This window comes from Cygnus atratus, chromosome 11 (assembly GCF_013377495.2).
Source record: "Cygnus atratus isolate AKBS03 ecotype Queensland, Australia chromosome 11, CAtr_DNAZoo_HiC_assembly, whole genome shotgun sequence".
Lineage (NCBI taxonomy): Eukaryota > Metazoa > Chordata > Aves > Anseriformes > Anatidae > Cygnus > Cygnus atratus.
In genome coordinates, this window is record NC_066372.1 from 8,479,502 (window position 1) to 8,500,241 (window position 20,740).

Genomic DNA, 20,740 nt, shown 5'->3' on the forward strand with positions numbered 1-20,740 from the left:
CTGATAGCTTAATCTAGTGTTTAGGTTGTCAAAATTGACAATGCACCACTTCTATTTAATGATGTCTATCCAAATATTGTAGAAGTTACATGAAAGTGGCTCAGGTATTTTCAGGGTTATGCACTGAAAGGGTCTCTCCCTTACCTAGCATTTTGCAACTGTGCTGAGAAAGTGCAATGAGGTAAAGAACTTAAAACTATTTTACTGTAGACGGAAGTTAAATAGGAAACTTTTTTTAGTGGGTTAGAGCAGAGATTTTCAGCACTCCAGTGTGGCATGACTTATTCTATATATTTATAGAGGGAAGTGCTGGTACTGAATCTGGGATTACCGGAGGCTGCTGGAGTCACACACAGAGTTACGCCAAGTCCTTTTGTTTCCTGTAGGACCTATTTGTTGTAGAAAATTCAGAGTTTCTCTGTATGGTGAAGACTGGAAGCAGTGTCTACTAGCTCTTTCCCCTCTGCCAGATTTTACAAAAGGTTTTGCACAACATCCAAGCTTTGGATATGACACGTGCTTAAACATGGACAATGTTTTGAGAGAAACGACTGTCTCTTACGCTATTGTTCTGGCATGTTCAACTAATGCTGTTTTGGAAAAGCCTCCACACATGGCATCCTACCGGTAAAACAGATCTCTAAAAGGCATACTAAATTATCATGATTTTCCTTACCCATCTCTATACCTACTCTAGCAACACACAGTCGAGAAGACAGAAAAAATAGGGGCCTGCTTGTGCCTGCTTTCTTAGGGATGCAATACGCAGTAGTCTGTGTTTATGCCTGTCCCACCCCTACTGTAACCTTGATTCTTTTCTGATTTTCTCTCTAATCACAAACCTAACAAACAAAAACAAGCTTCAGGGATATCTTAGAAGCCAAGAGCAGATTCAGCTAATGCTACATTTCACTCCAGTATCCCCTCTGGAAGTCACAGACTGTCTGATGGCATCACTTCTACCTTTTTTATGAGCACAGCTCAGGTTGTGGTCAGGTGGGACAGCCCTAAACAGCTGGGCCAAGAACAAAAAAAACAAGCAAACAAAAAAAACCACCAAAATTAAAGAGATCAAACTGAACTGAAAACTTAGCTTTGATTTACAGGAAGAATGCAAAGAGAGATGGAGAAGGCTGAGTGTCACTTTTTGTCAATAGCTCGTGGTTGGAGGGGAAGAGACGTCCTTCTGAAGGTCCCTCGCCTGTTACACCTGACCTTGCTTTGTAAACAGTGTGCTGAATATTCCCAATCCAAGTACTAAAGCTGACAAAAGCACTTTGTCTCCATGTAATAACCACTCAGATTTCTTAGAGGCTGAGCTTCCTGTTAGCAAGGTAACCTCATTCCCCAGAGAGGTTCCTGACATCCTCAGCGCCTAACTCAGAAGCAGCTCTGGGGGAATATGCATTAGGACAGCTCTTTGGACAGTGTCTAAGTGAGAGAGACCTTCAGAGGAACAAATACTAGCTAAACTCACTGAAGAGAACAAAATTCCTCTGCTTGTTTCAAAATCCTTCCATTTATAAAATCAAGGATCCAGAAGATTGGATTTCTACACAAACACTGCATGTGAAATGTCAGGTGAAGAGCACAAAGGGAGAACAATATGACAGCGAGTAGATGAAGAATCAATATCACAGAGCTCAGATTTGCAAAGTTTTCCAGAACACAAAGCATCTCATCCGTTTAAAACCTACAAAAACACATCCTACCAAACTTAACAGCTCATCTCAAGGCAAGTGGTGGGTGACAGAACAAGCCTAATCCCATTGCTGGTGTAAACAAGGCAGATCTCTCAGAGATGCACAACAAAATGTCGAGGCAAGAGTCGCAAGTTCCAACAAGGGAAATTCTGACTAGATACAAAATAAATTCACAGGAATGGTGGTGAAAGGGGCCAGGAGAGGCTTTTGGAGGGTTCCCCTCAGGAGATGGTCAGAGCTCGAAAAGGTCCTGGGCTGCCAGGTTAGCCCCACTGTGAGCTGGAGGCTGAAGTGGAGACCTACCTTGTGCAGACTGGGAGGCACAGATAATCCTCTTCAAAGGGATCCTGTCTGAACCATTTGGCAAGGTGTGCTTATTTTTCAATAGGCTGTAAGGAATTTTGAGTATGCAGCATTTCCAGCTACAGGCTATCCCTTCCTCCCCTGTCTTAAAAAACAAACAAGCAAACACCAGAGCTTGCCAGAAGTAACAAGAAAACCCTCTCAATGCTGATTTTGAGGTAGAAGTTATTTTTGTTATAACATGTATATATTCCTTCTCTGTGCAGAAGGTAGTGTCCCATGCAAAGTGCACGGTGCCCTTCCCACAAGAATAAATGTCACACTAAGGGGTAATACCAACACACAAACACACAAACCACACAAGAATTTGGTCCCCAAAGAAGAATCCTTTGCGCTGCATAAATACTTCTCACATGGATGTGTACTGCAACACCTCTGAATGCCACTAGTGTAAAGGCATAAGGAGACACTTGGTTACGAAGAATGTCATTTTACCAGCCTATCTGATCTATCAAAGTAGAAGTGAAGATGTTGAAAAAAAATCCACAAGGAAATCACTAAAAATAATGGTAAAGTATACTTGCTTTGAGAAAAGCTACTAATAATCATTTCAATGTTAACAGCAGTAGAAAAATAAGAATGAGCAATATTAAATATTAGCCAGAATCACTTATAGAGCTGAAGTGTGATTCAGCTGATCAGTATTTCTGGCATTTCAGGATTGCAAATAGCACAAATGCTACAAACGCTTTACCCAGTCCCCCATTCCTCTTTCTAGCTATAGTAGTAACAGTGTGTGACAAGGGGGAGGAGGATTACAGCGCTGACTGGGACTAAACAGCTAGCTTGTCAGAGCTGTGAATGTTATGTTTTGTTTGGAAATTAAAACAACTACACCTTAATATTTCAAGCAAGGTTTAGAATAATAAACATACAACTAATTTAGCTTAAAAGATTTTGCTTTTTAGTTTTTTAATTGAAGATCTCTCAGATGTTCATTGCTGACTGCTACAGTTCTGCAATTCTACTCAGCAAAAAAGTGTATTAAAACTACCAGGGATGTTTCTAAATGAGCGAGCAAATACACAGAATATTTGCTAAACATACCAAAGGAATCTAAACTGTTGCATCCCACGATGCTAAGCAGCTCACTGTGTTACTAAAGAAGTCACAGTTTGTACAAGGGTTGACCTGCTGGAGATGGCATTGAACTGCTTTCTTTCCAGAGCTGCGGTATGCAGAGTCCTTGCTGGGAAATGCTCATCGGTGCTGCAAGCACTGCCTAGCTGGCTAGCAAAAGAATAGTGATTTCCTTTCAGTTAGTGGGATTGAGAAAGCAAGCAGGTTTGTAAAACATCAAAAAGAAAAAAAAAAAAAAAAAAAAAGAGAACTAAAAAGCATCTCTTCACAGCTACACCACGCTGTGACTAAAAGGGGACAAAGAAACCCCAATCTTTTCATTTTCTCCCCCACCACCTGGCTATACTTCTCTCCAAAGAACAACCGGATACCTCCTGGGACATAACACTCCCCCCCCTTCTCTTCTCCTCTGTATCCTCTTTGAAACACTTTCAGGGGTCAGGTGATGGTAGCTAACCATGTTTAGGTATGTTACACACACTGGAGGACCCCATTTCTGTGATACAACCAGTCATTTCAGGATATATGTGGTAACATGATGTTAGAGGAAATCCATCCATGTGCTTCTAATTATGGAGAAAACTGTTATTTTTCTATTAGGTAAAACCTCAGGGCCTGGTCCACCTTTCAGTGAAGGCCTCCATTTGAAACCACCCCGAGGCAGTAGATATTAGTTAAGAAGGCAGTGCGTGCAATCAAGCTTTATGTCGTCAGTTCTACGGCAGCAAAGTGGCAGAAGGACTATCTCGCACTGAAGCAGTGCTTTGGGAAGGAGGGTCAGACAGCTCCTGCCAAAGGAGATGGGGGGATGAGCCGATGTGGCAGGGCTCAGGAGTGCAGTTTGCTCTCCGCCCACCACCGCTGGGTCTGGAGGAGGTTCTGGCAGCCCAGTCAGGCACGCGGTGGCTCCCCGTCTGTGTTCTTGGGAACACAGCTCGGCTCCTCGCAGAGGGAAAGGTGACTTAATTTTTTTTTTTTTTTCAATAGGCTCACTTGTGGCTAATTTCAAGGCCTTTGACATTTCCTGCACTGAAGCTCAGCCTGCCACTTGTATGGCAGTGGCCCAGCAGACACAGCTGGGCAGCTGTCACACCTGCACGCTGCCGCCTTGGTTTTCCTCTGGGAGCGGTCTCATTGTTGCTGGTGTCTCTGGATTTTAGGACTGAGCAAGAGGCCAGAGGCTGGGCTGTTTTCATTTTGAACATGACTAATATAGGGATCATTGTGAAGCTGCAGCTCCTGTATGTAATTTTAGAGAGGCCATAAGGACTAGGCGAGGTGCTTTCTCTTTTCCAATCGCAAAGAGTAATTCAGAGGGACTGCAATATACCTGGGGGGTTTTGAAAAATACAATTAGCCTAATTTCCAAATTATGTGGATATTCAACACCTCTTTATATACCACCTTAACAATTTTCATAGACTTCCTTATCTTTTTTCTGTGTAGAATGAAAGGTTTACTGTCTGTATTGTCGGACTACTTGAAATCAGAAGCACAACTGTGAAGAAAATCTTACTGGAAGCCTTGAATGAGTACAATCCAGCTTGCAGATGTTATTTTTGTATTTTAACTACTGTTGGGTCCAAACCAGCCCCCAAATCCCTAATAAAAAACTTTGCTCAAAGCAGTATGTAGTTATTAGAAGACAAATGAAAATTTCATTCAGACGCATGCCAAAATTTGAGACTTTCTAATCTGAACTTTTCAAATATAAAAAATAAGACTTCTCATTGCTTTTCACTCCAGAATAGATTAAATGGTACATTCTGTTGCCAGACAGTTTCAAGGACTAATTTGATAGATTAAGTGGAGTATATTATTGCTGAGCTTTAAGTATTACTTTTAACAAATAAAAAACTTCTTCCCCTTACAGCCTTTTCTACTCAATTTATTATGAACATACAATATAAACTTAGAGAAAATTTATCAGACATTATGAAAGAAGACGTGAAAAAAATCTGGATAAATAAATCCAAAGAGTATACAGCACCTGATTCTTCTTATTGGGAATTCACTTGAAGGAATTCTGGATATGGCTACCCTCAGGTTAACGCATCTTCCAGTACAAACATGCACTGACAGATTTTTCTTACAGATATCAGGCAAGAATTGCTCAGACATAATCAGATTTTTTCTTTCTTTTAGTGTTTTTACTTATAAAACACAGAGGAGTCCTATTTCCTTAAGCGAGAGTAAGAAACAGCTCAAGGGCAATATTCTCCTCCAGAAATTGCACATGCGTTTGGGAGATCTAGGGCCACAGCCACAGCTGGGGACAAACCAGAGCCAAGTACCCACTGGTTAAAGTACCAAGGAAAATGAAAAACAAACAAACAAACAAAAAACCCCACAATAGGAATTATGTTATAAGATCAAAATGATGGATGCTGAGGAAGCATCACATGAAACCCCCTGTGAAACCTCAAGGCTAGCCTCCCTGGCAGTGTGGTGTCTGTGGGAAGGAAACCCCAAAACCCACGTAAGGACACAGCAGAGCACTGCCCCGCTCCCATGGGACCCTCAGCCCCGATGCAGAGCCCTCCTTCCCGTAATGGAGCATCCTCTACCTTCCCATCCCGCCTGCGGCAGCAGGAAGGTGAGAGATGCAGTAGCCTTGCCCCAGAGACAGCTCTCTTTTCTCTCAGGTCTCACACGTATTACTATCATTTTTTCCCTGACTCTCCTTTTGTACAGGTAGTTTCCATATAGAGGGATGTCAGTGCTAGACAAGGCAGAGCACATAACATCAAGCACCATCTGCAGATGCTGTGGCTGCAGAGGATGATGAATGCTTCGTTCTACCTTCACGCCGGCTGCCATCCATTTGTGACCCGCAGGTCTGGTTACATCTGCTACCTACCATTTGGAAAGACATTCAGCACCACAAACAAGGAGTGTCAGGTGCGAAATTCCACCCTGCACATGTATTGGTGGCTTTTTTCCTCCAGCACCTGGTGCCACTTTAATCACTTTGTGCCCAGCAAGGATGATCGAATCACTCTGCTATCCTAAACGTTAGGGATCTCCCCACTAAAACATAATTCTCAGCCAAACGCTGATACCAATGAAAGGAAGCGACAACTCGACACAGCAGGTCCCCTTTTAGATCCTCTACACACCATTGTCACAAGAACAAGGGCAGGAGCAATAAAGCAGAGTGGTGTTAATGAAAAGGAAAAAAGCACGGGGAGTTAAAGCGCTTTTCAGAGGCAAAATTCCTGCAATTCCCTGGCAAGCAAGACATGTGAGACGTGTGTACCCACATTGTGCTAGAGTATGTGCTCTGGTCAGGCTGCGTGTGCTGAGAGGCTTTTCAGAGAGACAGGCTCTTACTTGTCTTGCTGTGGATGTACAATCGTTCTACTGAACCAGTCCAGTGGTCTTTTTCATTTTTTTAAGAGAATCTTTGTTTTCTGAAGCTTACATAGCTTTTTGTTTCTCCATTACTACTTCCCTTCACTCTCCAAAGAAAATATGTGTAAGAAAGATTCCATTCAGAACGTCACAGAAAAGCTCACTGACTCCTACAGACGTGGGCTCCCAAATGCCTCTGCGAATCCAGGCCCTGCTGCCCTGTGTGTGCTTCCACAAGGTTAAACCGAGACTTCTAGAGGGACCGACCTAGAGGATATCACGCTCAAACCACTTGAGAAGCTTCCTACCCAGCCAGGCACTGACACAGCTCCCAAGCTCACTGAGGGCATTTTTACTTTGGAAATCCCAAACCTGCTCTTGATTGCATCCTGCGAACCAGCATTTGCAGTAGTTCAGCTCCGTGTAAATTCAGTAGATACCTACTGCAAGGCATTTATGAATTCTTTGGTGTTCTGGCTTTGGGCAGAAAAGGAAAATTGAAGTTGCTCACGGCCAGTTTGGCAGGATACCCAGGGCTCTGCAGGCTGCTGTTGGTGCCCTGAGCCACCTGCGGGGGTACGCCTCGGGGCAGGGGCCAGCTGAGGCCTGCTGCTGAGGGCAAAGGAAGTGAGCTGAGCATTTGGGTTGTGGACTCTGTGCAGATGGCAAACAAGATGTCACTCACACCCTGCAGCTGCGAAGCATGGCCACCTGGAAAAATCTCCCCCGTCAGCATCTCCAACCCCTTCCTTCCCAAGCCTCCACCTCTAACACTGACATTTTTGCCACCACCATGTGCTAGAGGTTTCAGTTTCTTCAGCTGCAAGAGTGAGGTCATTTCTTTCCTCCCCCAGAGCCCTGCACAGCCTGGCTGCCCCTTCTCCCTCCGAACACAACCCAGGTGCACTGGGACAAGCAGGCAGCCCTGCGGTCACAGCACAGACCAAGCACCTGCCCAGCAGCTCAGAGCCAGGGGCTATAACTCACAGCAGCTCCTTTCAGACAGCTCATGGAAATGTCTGGGCTAGGAGAACAGCTGCTCGAGGCTCTTCTGTAGACAACAGCAAGAGAGAAACATCTACAGAGCACAGCTACCTGCCTGTGCTGGCAGCACGGCAAGCAGGGTGAATCCCCGGGTGCTGTGCTCCCAAAGGAGGTTACTGAGCACCACTGCTGCTGTTCAGAGGGACATGCGTGGGGCGTGAGCCCAGCAGGAGCCTCAAACACCTAACTGGCTTTTTGGTTTGGGGCTGAACTAAAAGTAATGAGAAAGCAGCAAATCATTCTGAACGCCTGAACTCATTTCTCCATTCACTCGATGCATATTCTATGAACCCCAACAGCAGCAACTATCAATTTCAAAACAAAGCTGTAATTTGGAAATAGTAAGACGACAGATTACATTTTAGAAAGACTGAGACAAAACATTTTTTAAAAGCTCTTTTCCCAACAGATCAAATATTATAAGTAGTGCCCATGTCCTCAAAACGCACTCTTTTCAGGCAGTTTTCACTGTGAAAGCAAGCTCTGCTCACTCCCCCTCAGCAGGGAACCCCTGCATTTCTCTTTCTCCCTCCCTGCACGGTGATGTTTTTTTCCTGCTGCTCATGACTACCAAAGCAGTTTCACACCCTGCAAACTCTTTGGCCCTCCTCTGCTTGCAATTCATTTTCCCTTTCTGCCCCTTCCCTGTGCCTTGCGCTGCTCATCTTCAGGCTGCCGGGAAGGAGACATGCCAGCTCTGGTGTCCAACACCCAGCCACGACAAGTTGCTAGTTCCATGACCGCTGATAACTGCAGGCAGCTGTTGCTGCAGATCTCTGAAGAGATCTCCGTGTCCCTCTAGAGCTCAGGGAAGCTGAGAGGCTTCCTCCCTGCTAAAAACCTGCCCGTGTGGCTTGTGCTGCGCAGGCACTAAGAAAGAAGAAAGACCAGCAGCATCAGTAGTGATGCTAATTAGCTACGGCTATTAGTCCTGACCCGTTCTTGGTGGGGAAGGATTTATTTCTGCATAATGAGTTTTTTCCTTTTCTTACCATATAAAAATATCAGTGTGTAATTAAAAATAGTGTACAGAATCCTTAAAACCTCCTAGGGAGACAGACAAAGTCACTTAGAGAACGGGTATTTTGAAGAGGGTTTCACAGAAGCAGCAGACATGTTACATTATTGTCAATTCTTTGCAGCTGCACTGTAATGAATCAGTTACCTTATTTAACTGTTGGAAAGGCTTCATTTTGGTGCTGCTGGGTGTGGTGCTGGGCATGCTGCCGGTTCTTGAATCTGCTTGTTAAGCTTCACTTCAGGTCCTTGTGCTAACCTCTAACTCTTAGCACAAATGTTTCTAGAGTTCAGATTTTACTTCTAAATTTCACGTCTTGCTTATTCATAGAAACATTTACGTAAGGGGATGCAAATCGGAACTTTTCTCTCTATACACACATAAGTATCTCTACTCACATGTTAAGGCACCTGCACATTTAAAACGTCCTTATTTTAACCAGCCCTGAAAAGCATTTTCAGTTGTAAAAGGCAGCTTTGCAGCCCCAGTTCCCATGCACCAATATACAGGTCACTGCCACTCCAGGAGGTACTGGAGAAACGTGGCACACACGTACATTTCTTTCATTTGGTTTGCTGTTTTTCCTTCACAAGACCACAGTGTTACACAGCAGCTTGACTCTAACTTCCTCCCCAGTTTATCTTTGTATTGTGCTGGTTTCCTTTGCATGTTAATTGCTCTCACTCCTCCCGTAGCTGATCAGATCACGCCACTGAATCAACTTTTCTTTCTCTTTTTCTGCCCACTGCTCGCATGCACACATGGCAAGGAGCAGACTGACACCATTTGACATCTCCTTGCTTCCTCATTTCAATATTAACTGTTTACCAGAAGAGAAACTGGTTTGGGGGTAGGGTGCTGAGTGCATGCATGTCTCTGTGTGTGAGCAAAAGCTTTTTTTAATCCTCGGTCCCTCTGCAGCTATAGGGCATTACACAGAGCTACCTGAAACTGCCTAATGCTAGTTTTCACCAGCTTGACTTGAGAAGAGACGTTTCTGTGGATGTGCTCCCCGTTCTGCCTGGGCTGGGGTACAGCAACAACTACAGGGCTCGGTGTTGCTGCTGCTCTTGTCTGAGAACCAACGTGCTGAGGGATCCCTTCACCCTCCCCAGAGTGAGCACAATGACACAGCTGCAGTTTAAAGACGCGTTTTGGGTAAGTGAGCTTTCCTCCCAAGTTTCCTCTATCAAATAAGTCTGTGTTTAAATATCTTTTAAAATACAACCTGGCTCTAAATACACTTTAGAGCTAACTTAATCCTGCTCTGTGTTTTAAATTCATCCAAATTTGTCTCCAGGCAAAAACATACTGCTCAAGTGTTTGATGGTAGGCAGAAGGAGACACTGTAAAGAGTTACATCCAAAAACCAGCCAACTTTTCCAGTTTCTGTGCTGGGTCCAGCATCTGCTTTTGAAGGGGACGTGGCTTTCTCTGTCTCACAGTCTTTAGAGCGCTCACTTGCAGTGAGTCTCAGGTTTAGGAGTGGCTCCTCTTAGCAGGTGAACTGTTACTAATTACAGTCTGAATTCTCTAATGTTTGCTTGTAGAATGTAAGAGCATCAGCAAAGCCAGCCAACCACATGCAAAATGCTGTTGCTCGCCCACCTATGGAGTCTGTGCCCACTTTTATGTGCAAAAGGGCATGCACGAGAGTGTGTAGGCACCCAGCACTCCTACAGCAGCACGGGTGGAAAAAACTAGTAGTGGCACTTGAGAACTAAGCCTGAACACTCACAACTGGCTTAAAAAGTGTGAATACTAAAGCATTTGGCTTTCAGTTGAAGAACCTTTGGGCACCTTGTTTTCAAGCTCTTTTTCTGCAGTTACAAGGTAAAAAGACCCTAGTGGTTTATCTCTTGGGTAATCTGAGGTTTCCCTGCAACTGCTTCTCATGTGAAGGTTTTAAGGGGAGGAAAAAACCAATGCTGCAAAGTTGGGTAAACCAGGGTGTTAAATGGTTGCCTCCTGTCTAGGCAAACATTTCTCCAGCATCTAGAACTGACTTAAATAAAGACATGAAGACGTATGAACTCTTCCTGCCATGTTCCTACCAAGCTAATCAGAGCAGACTCTTCTCAGGATATTTGCTTTCCATGCTTTCTTTCTACCCACACTTCCTTCAGGGTAATCTCTCTGAGTATAAAACAGACGGGCAGACCCAGGAAGAGGTTTCAGAGCAGCACTTTCCTCTGGGCTCCTCCAGGAAGCCACCCCTGCCCCCACTGTAGTACCAGGTTTAAAGAGTTTAAAAAAAAATAGTAATGGGGAAATATAAATGGTGATTTTGATGTTAACCCTAACTGTGCCAGAGCAAATCTCCACAGGATTCTCCTTGCCTCTTCTTTTATACAGTTACAAACTGCATGGTCAATGCACAGAGTAAAACACAACCGTAGCCCAGTGCAACTTTGAGAACTTCAGCTTTTGCATTTCTCAACTTCCTTCAACAGTGTGCAATCCGAATTTTAGAACTGCTACATTTTGTCAATTTACTTTCCAGGATCTTGGTCTTGAGCTAGAATACATCAGGCATACTTCATGGAGTAGGGGTAGGGTGATTAGCACCTCTTGACAATCTGGCCAGGCCAGTTCTTTGTGGCTCTTCTTCCCCAGGCTTCTCTCCTGTGCTTACTCATGCTAGCATGAATGTAATCCTAGTTTGCCTTTGAAGCTACCGCCGGCTTTAAAGGAAAGCATCTTTGTTTTTAATATTGCTTGGCTGGAAACATGACATTACCAAGCTTGATGAACAGGGTAGATTTATATCTAGTTGTGCTATGGTAGTTTTAGGTATGCAATAAGAAGTCTTCTAAAATGAAAACTTCCAGGATATTGCACAACGTGGCAAAAGGGTACAGCTTGCCCCCAAAATCACAAGATCAGCAATTATTTTTGCATTCATAAGGTTCTGTTATGCCCATTAGTGAGACAGAAATATATTCGCTCAGTTTGCTTCAGTGAGCAATGATCTGCTTTATTAATTTGTACCATGAATGGAGACTGTCTCCATGACTGAAAAAACAAGAAGTGCATTTACATCACAGCAGATCACTCCTTACGGGCTCCTGATCTCTAAGCCCTGCCTAAGAACACCGTTGCACCCTCTCCTCAGAATTCATCCTGGTGATGGATACCCAAGCGTCAACTCCCTGGCCTTAGCATCAACTTTTGGACAGGCAGAAATTTCTTTAGTGAGTATCACAACATAAAATACGCACATAAATCCAATAAGCAGCAGATCCTCCTTGACTAGCCCAGAAGGAACACCATTCATTTTTCTCTGAAGCCCCTCAAACTTAATAGGGTGTGCTGCCTTTCAGGAGAATGCAAACTGTTCCTCATAGCTCATACAAATTTGAATCTCTCTTTCCATTATTAAACATAACAATGACAGGGCTATTCTAAAACTTTTACACTTCTGCTATTTTTCTAATTGTCAGTATATCATGGCCTGGGCTGAAACCACTATATTTTTAATTACTCCTTTTGGTTTTGTATCTTCCACACACACTGTAATGATTTAAGTGAAATTCACTTAAAGCCTCCACTAAGATGCACTTCTTAGTGGAAGTTTCCAATCCTCAGTTAATATTTTTGGAAAATATCAATGAGATGAAAACATGAATCAGTTTTGATAGTGCAACACATTAATATTCTGCTGGAGTGCTCTACAAATGCAAAGCATTACCTGTCTTCTCTAACATTGCATGAGATGGGTAGGTAAATTCCTAGCTAAGTAGGGAGCCCATCCGTGGTACCACCTGCGTTTCATGTTAACAGGCTTAAGGCAACAGGAAGAGATAGGAACAACATTCTGTTTTTTGTTATAACAAACATTAACCCAGAAAATCTTTCCCCTTCTGTCACAAATACTTTCTCTTTCTTGATTTCCCTCTCTTCTATATAGGCACTCACTGGCATCATTTACTGGATTTGTCTTAGCCACCTGAGAAGGTGGAATGAGGAAGATGTTCAAAGAAGGCATTTAATCCTTGGCAGGTCCCAAAGTGCCCAGAGCTGAGAGGGAGCAAAGCTATTCCCTTTGGCAGCTTGGACTCAAACTCAAGTGGCCAAGTCAATTCTGAAAACGTGTCATGGAGCCTTAGTGTGCTTGGGAACTTCAACAGAGCTGTGAAGTGTGAAGTGCTCCTTATTTCTTAGGTGTGAAATGAGCTGAGGGCTCGTGGATTCTCCTAGCTCAGATTTAAAAGCATGCATGAGCTGGAGATATGAGCCAGCAAATATGACACAGGCCTTGAACTTGAGATAACAAGAATTAGCTGCCAGTCCTGCTGCAGACTTCTCTTTGCTACATTCCTTATCTACAGAATACTCGAGGTCATGGTCAGACACTGAAGTCCTGAGAGCCGTGTAAGTGTTTAAGATGAGCCTGATACAGACAAAGATGCTTTTAAAATCTTTCTTGTTTTGACTTAAGACTATATACTACGTCATGTTTAATGCAAAATCTACCTCGTAGTTGAACCTCTCACCTCTTCCGGTAGCTTTTTGCACAATGATATATGTGATACACCCAAAAAGATGTAATTAATTTTATAAATAATGTCACTTATTATGAGGGCAGAGCTGAGCGTGGGCAGGGAGGGAAGGAGCCACCGAACCTTCTGTGCTGGCATCTCAGCTTTGCAAGGGGTTCGCCCTCTGACTTTCACTTGGATTGCACTGTACCAGTTGTAGCTGTCTTTACTACATGAGGCAAATTAAAATGAACAATCTCACCACCCACTGGAGCACAGACCAGCCCCGCTGTCAGTATGTACTGCATCTCTCCGGCCCCACAGACAGTGTGACTAGAGATGGAAGTGTGGTCACCATCACCATGTCCACAGTGGCCCTGCTTACATCCAGGGCCTGTCCTCACTGGTGGATGTGTGTGGAATGGGGGACAAAAGGGGAAACAACTTGGAAAAGTCCAAGTAATTGCCCAGCCTAAATCTGTGTTTGCTGTGAAGTCAACTTCATCTCCATGGGAGATGCTGCTCTATTCCTCTGTTGCGTGTTATTTCTTCCTGTGTTCCCCCGTAACAGGAAATATCTGACCTGGGCAGGATGCTTTGCTCACTGGGGCAATGAGGAGCACCCTGCAAAAGGGGTTGCCATCTCAGAACAGTCCCTGAAGCCACAAGAAATCACAAGACAAATACTTGATGAGTTCTTGTGGCTATGGAAACACTGGTGTTTCAGGAAACACGTCTGAGCAGAGCACAACAATTAAGATGAAGCTCAAATGAACTAATACTCCCAGCTCATACATTGATAACAAGGCAAACGCATTCACAGCTTCTTCCATCTCCCGCATCCCTAGCATCCCCAATATGCTACCTAGGAGGGTGCGTGAGGAACCAGTTACAGCATATTCAGGCGGTTCATTTCCTTGGTGAAGAGCTGAAACGGAGGGACTACAGTTTTATGTTTGCAACTTTTGGTTGTATGCTTAGTCAGTTACGGCCTGAATGTGGTGTATCAGGCTGAGCATCTTCCCTGCCAGGAGAAGGAGTACCTGGGGGAACACAGAGAGCCGGTCCTAAGGCCTTGGAAGGCTTTCCAGACCAGGTAGATGACGGGTTTGTGGAAAGCTCATTTTAGGTGAAATGAGTTTGGTCGTTTCTGATTAAAAACTATTAGATCATTAGGTTGTATTACATTTTTCTGATGACCATGCTGCAACTGAGTGCTTTATCTAGAGGATTTGATGGCTTGAAATGGGTGATTGATGATGCCCCAGTGACAATTTTATTAATATTTTTACAAAGGTGCGTCTACTTTGTTTTAATCCCTCCTGCTCTGCAGCAGTTTTTTAGTTTTGCTTGGACTCAGACAACTGGAGAATTTTTATTTAGGCCAACTCTAACTGTGGCAGGGGTATGCATTTTTGATATGGAAGAGGTGACTCAGAGATTCCCTTTTCACTTGCACACACAGAGGCAGCTAACGAGCAGCACACTGAGCCAAGAGGGTGTTTGTCACACAGGGTGTGAAACAGATCCTGTGGATCTGCAGCAGCACCTCAAGCAAAGACCAAAGTGGGTGCCCTCTGGTTTGCTAAAGTAACCCGAAGAGGTGAATTGCATTTCAACATCTCTCTCCCCCAGAACTAGGTGATTCATTACCCATCCCCTTCCTCCCTCGAGACTCACGCTGCCCGCAGTGCATCAAGCAGTCGCACCACTTCTCTTTCTCCAGAATTTAGTCTCTGACCGGGGATGCTGACCCCGCGCTGCTTTGCAGGCACAGTGGAAGACTCTGAATTTCAATCCAGTTCTACTTATTGCATACTTGCTGGGAAGGCAAATTAGGCCGCTTCATAAAAGAGAGAATTTTTTGTTATCCTTCAGCTCCATTGAGCTCAAAAAGACCTTTTTCTTATTTTGCTTTCATGCCGTACTGCAGCAAGGTAGATTCTGGCTGGCAGATGGCATCTAGTTTTTGTAACAAAACGTTTCTCAGCAGCCACAGCTCAGTAACCTATGAAGTTCCCTGTGTTGTTCAGTAAGAAGCTGGGGGTTGAGGCTGAGATGAGGTGAGAGCCAGGGAGCACAGCTCTGTGCTGGGATCACTCAGTGTGTCAAGGACAAGAAAACAGAAAAAAAAATGTTGAAAATATGCATCCAGATCCCAAAAGCTTATCAGTTCATTAAAGAATTGCTCCTTTACTATGAATAGAGTTTACTGCTTCTTCAAAGTGGCGGAAAAGCATTACTGAACAAGACTGAAATTAAAAATGTGAACTAGGTGAGAACTGTCCAGCAAGGGAATCTGTTCTGGCTAGTTTAGAGCTTCTATCTTTCCATCCAGTGACAACAGCAAGTAAATAAGTAAATCCAAACCTTTTCTTTAAAGTAGCAGATTCACACAGTATGATGCTATTTGGGTGCTGCCCTCGATTTTGTCCTAATCAATTCCTAAAAAGAAAGAAAAAAAAAAAAAAGGTGGAAACAAAGGGGAAAAAAAGGTAGATGAAAGCAGTTGGGGGAAGAGACAAAATGGGAAGCAAAGTATCCTGAAGTCTCATCCCCCCTTACTCCCCACTCCTCCACAGCAGTGACAGAGGCTGCTGTGGCAGTTTGAGAGAGAAATTCACCTTTCTCCTGCTCTCAGGTGCCTTTTCACATTCCTGAGCATCCCAGGGAGTCCTGGCAAAATGCAATCATGTTTTGAATGCTCTATCATGCTCAACATAACAAAAAAGGGGGGAAAAAACCAACTGAGGCCCTACTGTCCTACCAACCTTAACTGGGGCTGTGCAAACTGTCCCTGGTTACAGTGACAGCAACACTGAGGGCTGAGCCATGTCGTTTCATCCTATTTGCAATAGGCGTTGTAATTACTGAAGGGTGATTAACAAGGTGGGACTGAGGAAGAGTCCTGGGGGCTGCTGCACAGGCATGAGAAAAGCCCCAGGAGCACCATAAGGAAAGCAGGCACCTGCCACTGGGAGCCCCAGCTCTGCAGTTGAGTGGGATTCAGGTTTTTGGCAAAGATTTTTTTTTTCTCTGTGTGTGTGTGTAAAAACACAGTTTTACTGTTTTACTGGTAGTAGGAGAGCTGCTTTGGAAGATAAAGCTGAGTTTTGATGAAAAGTTTGTATCTGGAGAAGGTTTCATGTCTAATTTCTGTTCAGAGATGGGGACTGAGCTCAGAAAAAAAAACAGCAGCCGGTGCTGGGGGCTCTGCTGGGGGCAGGCATAGTCTGGAGCAGGAACTGGAGCTTGTGTTGCCCGCAGCCTGAAGTTCAAGCTCCAGTAAGTTAATGCACAAGTAAAACAGCTAGAGAAAGGAGAGGTTGCAATTCCTCATCCGTATGTGGACAGTGTGCTGGCGTAGGCAGTGGGATGGCTCAGTCAGAGCTGCTTGATCCAGAGCAAGTTTCTTCTTTACCTAAATGTGAATGTCTCATTTCATTGTTGTTTGTTTGTTTTCATCTTCATCAAGACATGAAACATGGACTTTTACATTTAAATTTGCAGGGCAGGAAAACTATTTCCTACCCTGCTGTAGAAATGTTAGCCATTTGCTTTGTACAAGAGAAGCTCATGAGAAAACAAAAGGCTCCTGGGCAGATAACGGTGAGGCCTTTTGCAAGCACAACAAGATTTCCGTTCTTGCTGGTTAAAGGACAAGGCATTTTCGAGTGAACGGACACCCTGTGCCTGACAGCTGCGCTGAGGTGACAGCTTCAACAGCTCAAAGGGCTCAAAAGCTGCTGTACCCATGCCGGTGTGATCCCTCAGCGTGCACCTGCTTGTATAAATCTTGCCCATTTTCTGTGCCCTAGCAGCCTGCTGAGGAGAAAGGAGATGCATCCAACTAAACATCCCCTTGATCCAGCAATTCCTGCAAAAATATTATCAATCCCTTTTTTATTATTTTTGCATAAAAATTAGAGAAATTAACGCAACTGTGAGCAAACTCAGAGAAATGCTTGCCAGAAGGAAATGCAGCACTGGTAGAGTTGTCCCGCCTGAACAAACTTCTAGAATTTACTTAAATTTTACTTAAATGAAACACTCTTTTAAGAATTTCTAAAATCCTAAAGTTGATTTTCATCTCTCAGATTGCACAATTCCCTAGGACTTGGTGATACATCATACTAATGGATCGCAAGAACATGTTGCATCACATTGAGTAACAGGATATGTTGAAAATGATTATTTAAGTGGTAAAGATCTCTTGTAAAATGGAAATGACAATATATAGCTATTGGAATAGTCCTCAGTAAGAAATGAATTCGTACAGCAAAACTCTGGGAAGATTTCCTGAAGCTTTACCCCCCTATATACCAGGAAAGACGACCAACAAAATGCCTGTTTTTTTATAAGGGCCACTGAAAGTGTGGGTGCAGCAGCACGTCATCTTCAGTGCCATTTCAGGACTAGCAGGAAACAAATTTAAGTTTTCTATGAGAGGGAGGAGAAAACCACATAGCTCTTTTTAATTAAGTGATGTACCAACTAGGCAGGTCTGGCTCCAGGGGCTGTGGATGACCTCCTGGACAACTGTTGCTGTGCCTGAGCAAGTCAGGATTGTTTCACATCGCCCTCCCCTTCCCCACTGTGCTTGCAGGAGAAGAGTAGCTCTCTTTGCAAAAGAGACCTGGAAGCAGAAGAACTAAAGAGGAATAGAAACAAAAATAAACTCTGAACATTATTCTGTATAAAACAGAAGTATCCGCTGCTTTAATATTCTATTTCTCCTTATTTTATTTCCAGTTTCTCTTGTGTACCTAATGTTATACATTAAGAGACTGAAATAACATCTGATTTCAACTTCGACATGCTTATCTATCTGGCTCCAGAAGGCACCGCAGCTAAACGGTGCTGTGCTTCAGCCCACAGTTAGGAAAAGAAGGTGCAAATGCTCACAGCAGATCTTTCTGTTGACTCCCGGGAAGAAGCCACCTTACTTTGTAGATTTAGCCTATGTCCAAAGTCATCACATGAAAAAAAAAAAAAAACACAAAAGGAATGCCACCACCTCAAGCCTGTGTCGAATAGCCACATCAAGCTCTGATTTAAAGCTAAGGAAGGATGTGTCCCATTGCTCACTACCCAAGGAAACCCAGAACAAAACCAAACCCATAAAATGTTGCAATCTTTACAAAATTCAGCTACAGTTTTTCTTCCCTAAGAAACTTTGTGTACTCTGAGTATTATTTAATTATGGAATTAAGGAGGAAAGTTAAAACAGAGGCAATAACCACAAGCAGAGCCCTTCTATTAGACTGGAATTGGAACAAGCCTGTTGGAACAAGCCTGTTCCCTGTGTGCCATTAGTTTGCTAGCCAACAATACACCTGCAAAAGTTAAGAGGGTTTTGTGCAGCAGTCACTTTGTGGGTATGCAAATAATGGGGTGATTATAAGGTGAGAAAAGCCAAACTACAAGCCATGACTACAAGACTGCTTTACACCCAAGCCATGGGCAGTCCGGGAGGTGGGTGAGCAGGGCAGGGGCTCAGGAAGCAGAGGAGCAAATCCCTCTTGTCAGCAGAACCCTGAAACAGCCATTTCCTGCTCCCTGAAACCCACCCGTGGTGTCACAGAGCAAAACACCACTAGGAAATGACGAGTTTGCTCAATGCCACCAGTTGTGCAATGCTGCCATGCAGTTTGTGCAATATCAATTTCACTTTATTTCTGAATGCCGTAGCTCCTGCAGAGTCACGGTGTGATAAGGATCTCTGCTTTCATTTTTAGCTCTCCAGCCTGCCTCACTGAACGGAGAACGCGAGCTGGCACTCTAGCAACTCAGTAATTAAAATGCTACCAGTGCAATGGTTTTTCTCCCCCTCTGTTTTTCGAAGGCCCCGCTCAAGATATGCATCTATGCTGTCTGGCAATAAATAAAATTTGCTCCCCAGGAAAAGTAATCTGCATTGCAGATTCAGGTAACAAAGACGGTAGTATAATTGTAAACTAAGCTTTATGTTAAAAATTCCCAAGTCAGATCCTGAAAAGGTTACAGAAAAGACCCAAGGTAGCCCTCTACATCTGTAGTGAATGTTTATGTTCCTACAGTGCAAAAAGTGAGAAAAAATTATATACTTAAAAAAAAAGTTTTTTTTTTTTTTTCCCCCTAATGTTTGTATAAATTCTGTAGTCACATCACATCAGTCTCCAAAGGCACGAACAGCCATCTGGTTTCAGCCCATTCCAACCACTTGCAGCCAAAAGGAAAAAGGAACTCTTACACCATAATGCATTAGGCCGTACAGACGTACACTTTAAACTCACTAACGGGTTTGTTATCACATGAAAGTTTATAAAAAAGGACTCATATCACACCAAGCATTGGTCAGAGGAGCCTGCTTTGCTTACAGGCTTCTGCAACACTGCTCTTTCCTGGAGGCTGACCACCGTCCCTGTTTACGTGCTCACCAGCATGGCTAGTTTTTTACCAGCGTGGCTAGTTTTTCAGTGGCTAACACCTTTCCAGGACAAGGCAGCAAAGGGTCAGGCTGAAAACCTGGGGTTTTGGTATAAAAAAATGCTCTTTCCTGTTTCACCAGTGTGGAGCAGATCTAAGACAGCATCTCACGTAACTGGAAGCGATGCCTAACAGCTTCTTATTGCACCAGGGCAACCCAGAGCCAGGCATCCTTCCTCAGTATCACCCCATGCAGCTGGGTAGAGCTGGGATTTGAACACCAGATTGTGATCAGATTAGTGGTGCTCATCGCTATCCCATTGTATTTCACGGTTAGGATAGCCTATGCGGCACAGGAGTAAACATTCTAAACTACAGACACGTAGCATGTTATCACGTGAATCTATCTGTAGAAACACTAGGAGATTGTCAAGTATCCCAGAAGAAAAAAGGAAACAGAACCAAAAACAAACAAAAAACAATAACAACGAAAAAACACAAAGCAAGTGATTCACTTGCATGAATGACCATGACATGATAGAAAACACGCAAACAGCCAAATGTACTTTGAGATTATAAAGTTTGTTTTTGGCTGTTGACTACCAAATCTGCCTGCTGCTCACCTACAGCAAATATTCAGCCCATAGAGCACTCAAAAAGGAGACCAGGAGATCCAGAGATCAAGATAACTGTTTTAAAGCAGTGCCAGCGTACAGCGGTGTAATTTGTTGATATAACCCAGTGAGAGCAACTTACATTCTACCCAAGACTGAGGTATCGTGTACTGTACAGCTGTGGACAACAAGGATTTATTTCTGACAGTTGGAGAAGGCACTGGAAGAATGATGCTTGTTCAAAACTCACCTGCTCTCTCTAAACTTCCTCCTCACAGCTAGGAGTTATTTCATTTTTGAACCAACAAAAATTAATTTTAAGTTTTTGTTTTACAAAAATTGTCAAGAGCTTACCTTAAGTAAGCAGCATAAGTTATGATGCAAAAAAGGTTGGGGGGAAAAAAAAAAAAGATACTCATAACAGATTGTTTCCTTTTTTTTCCCTTTTTTTCCTTTTTTTTTCTCTCCATTTTGAAAATCTGTATGAACGCCTTGTTTAGATGATTTAGCAATATCTGTCATTTTCAGTCCAAACCTTATCTTTATAATACTTCATAAAAGCCTTGGGAAAATACCATTAAGAACAAAGACAAGGAATGCACGAGCACAGCTAAATATTAAGGTGTTTTGTGTTTTTTGTTTGTTTGTTTTTCTGTTTGTTTCTTTTTAATATTT

General features: G+C 43.5%; 1 protein-coding gene across 3 annotated transcripts in view; it reads right to left on the minus strand.

The window, feature by feature from the left end:
* SCAPER (S-phase cyclin A associated protein in the ER) overlaps positions 1 to 20,740 on the minus strand; it is a 230,997-nt gene that overhangs the window by 174,108 nt on the left and 36,149 nt on the right. Inside the window, exon 1 of one of the 3 annotated variants that reach the window (XM_035553935.2) lies at positions 2,007 to 2,196. The exons of the other annotated variants lie outside the window; for them this stretch is intronic. The gene's annotated coding sequence lies outside the window, so the exon portion shown is untranslated. Of the gene's footprint in view, positions 1 to 2,006; positions 2,197 to 20,740 lie in introns of those variants that run through there. 3 annotated transcript variants of the gene reach the window in all.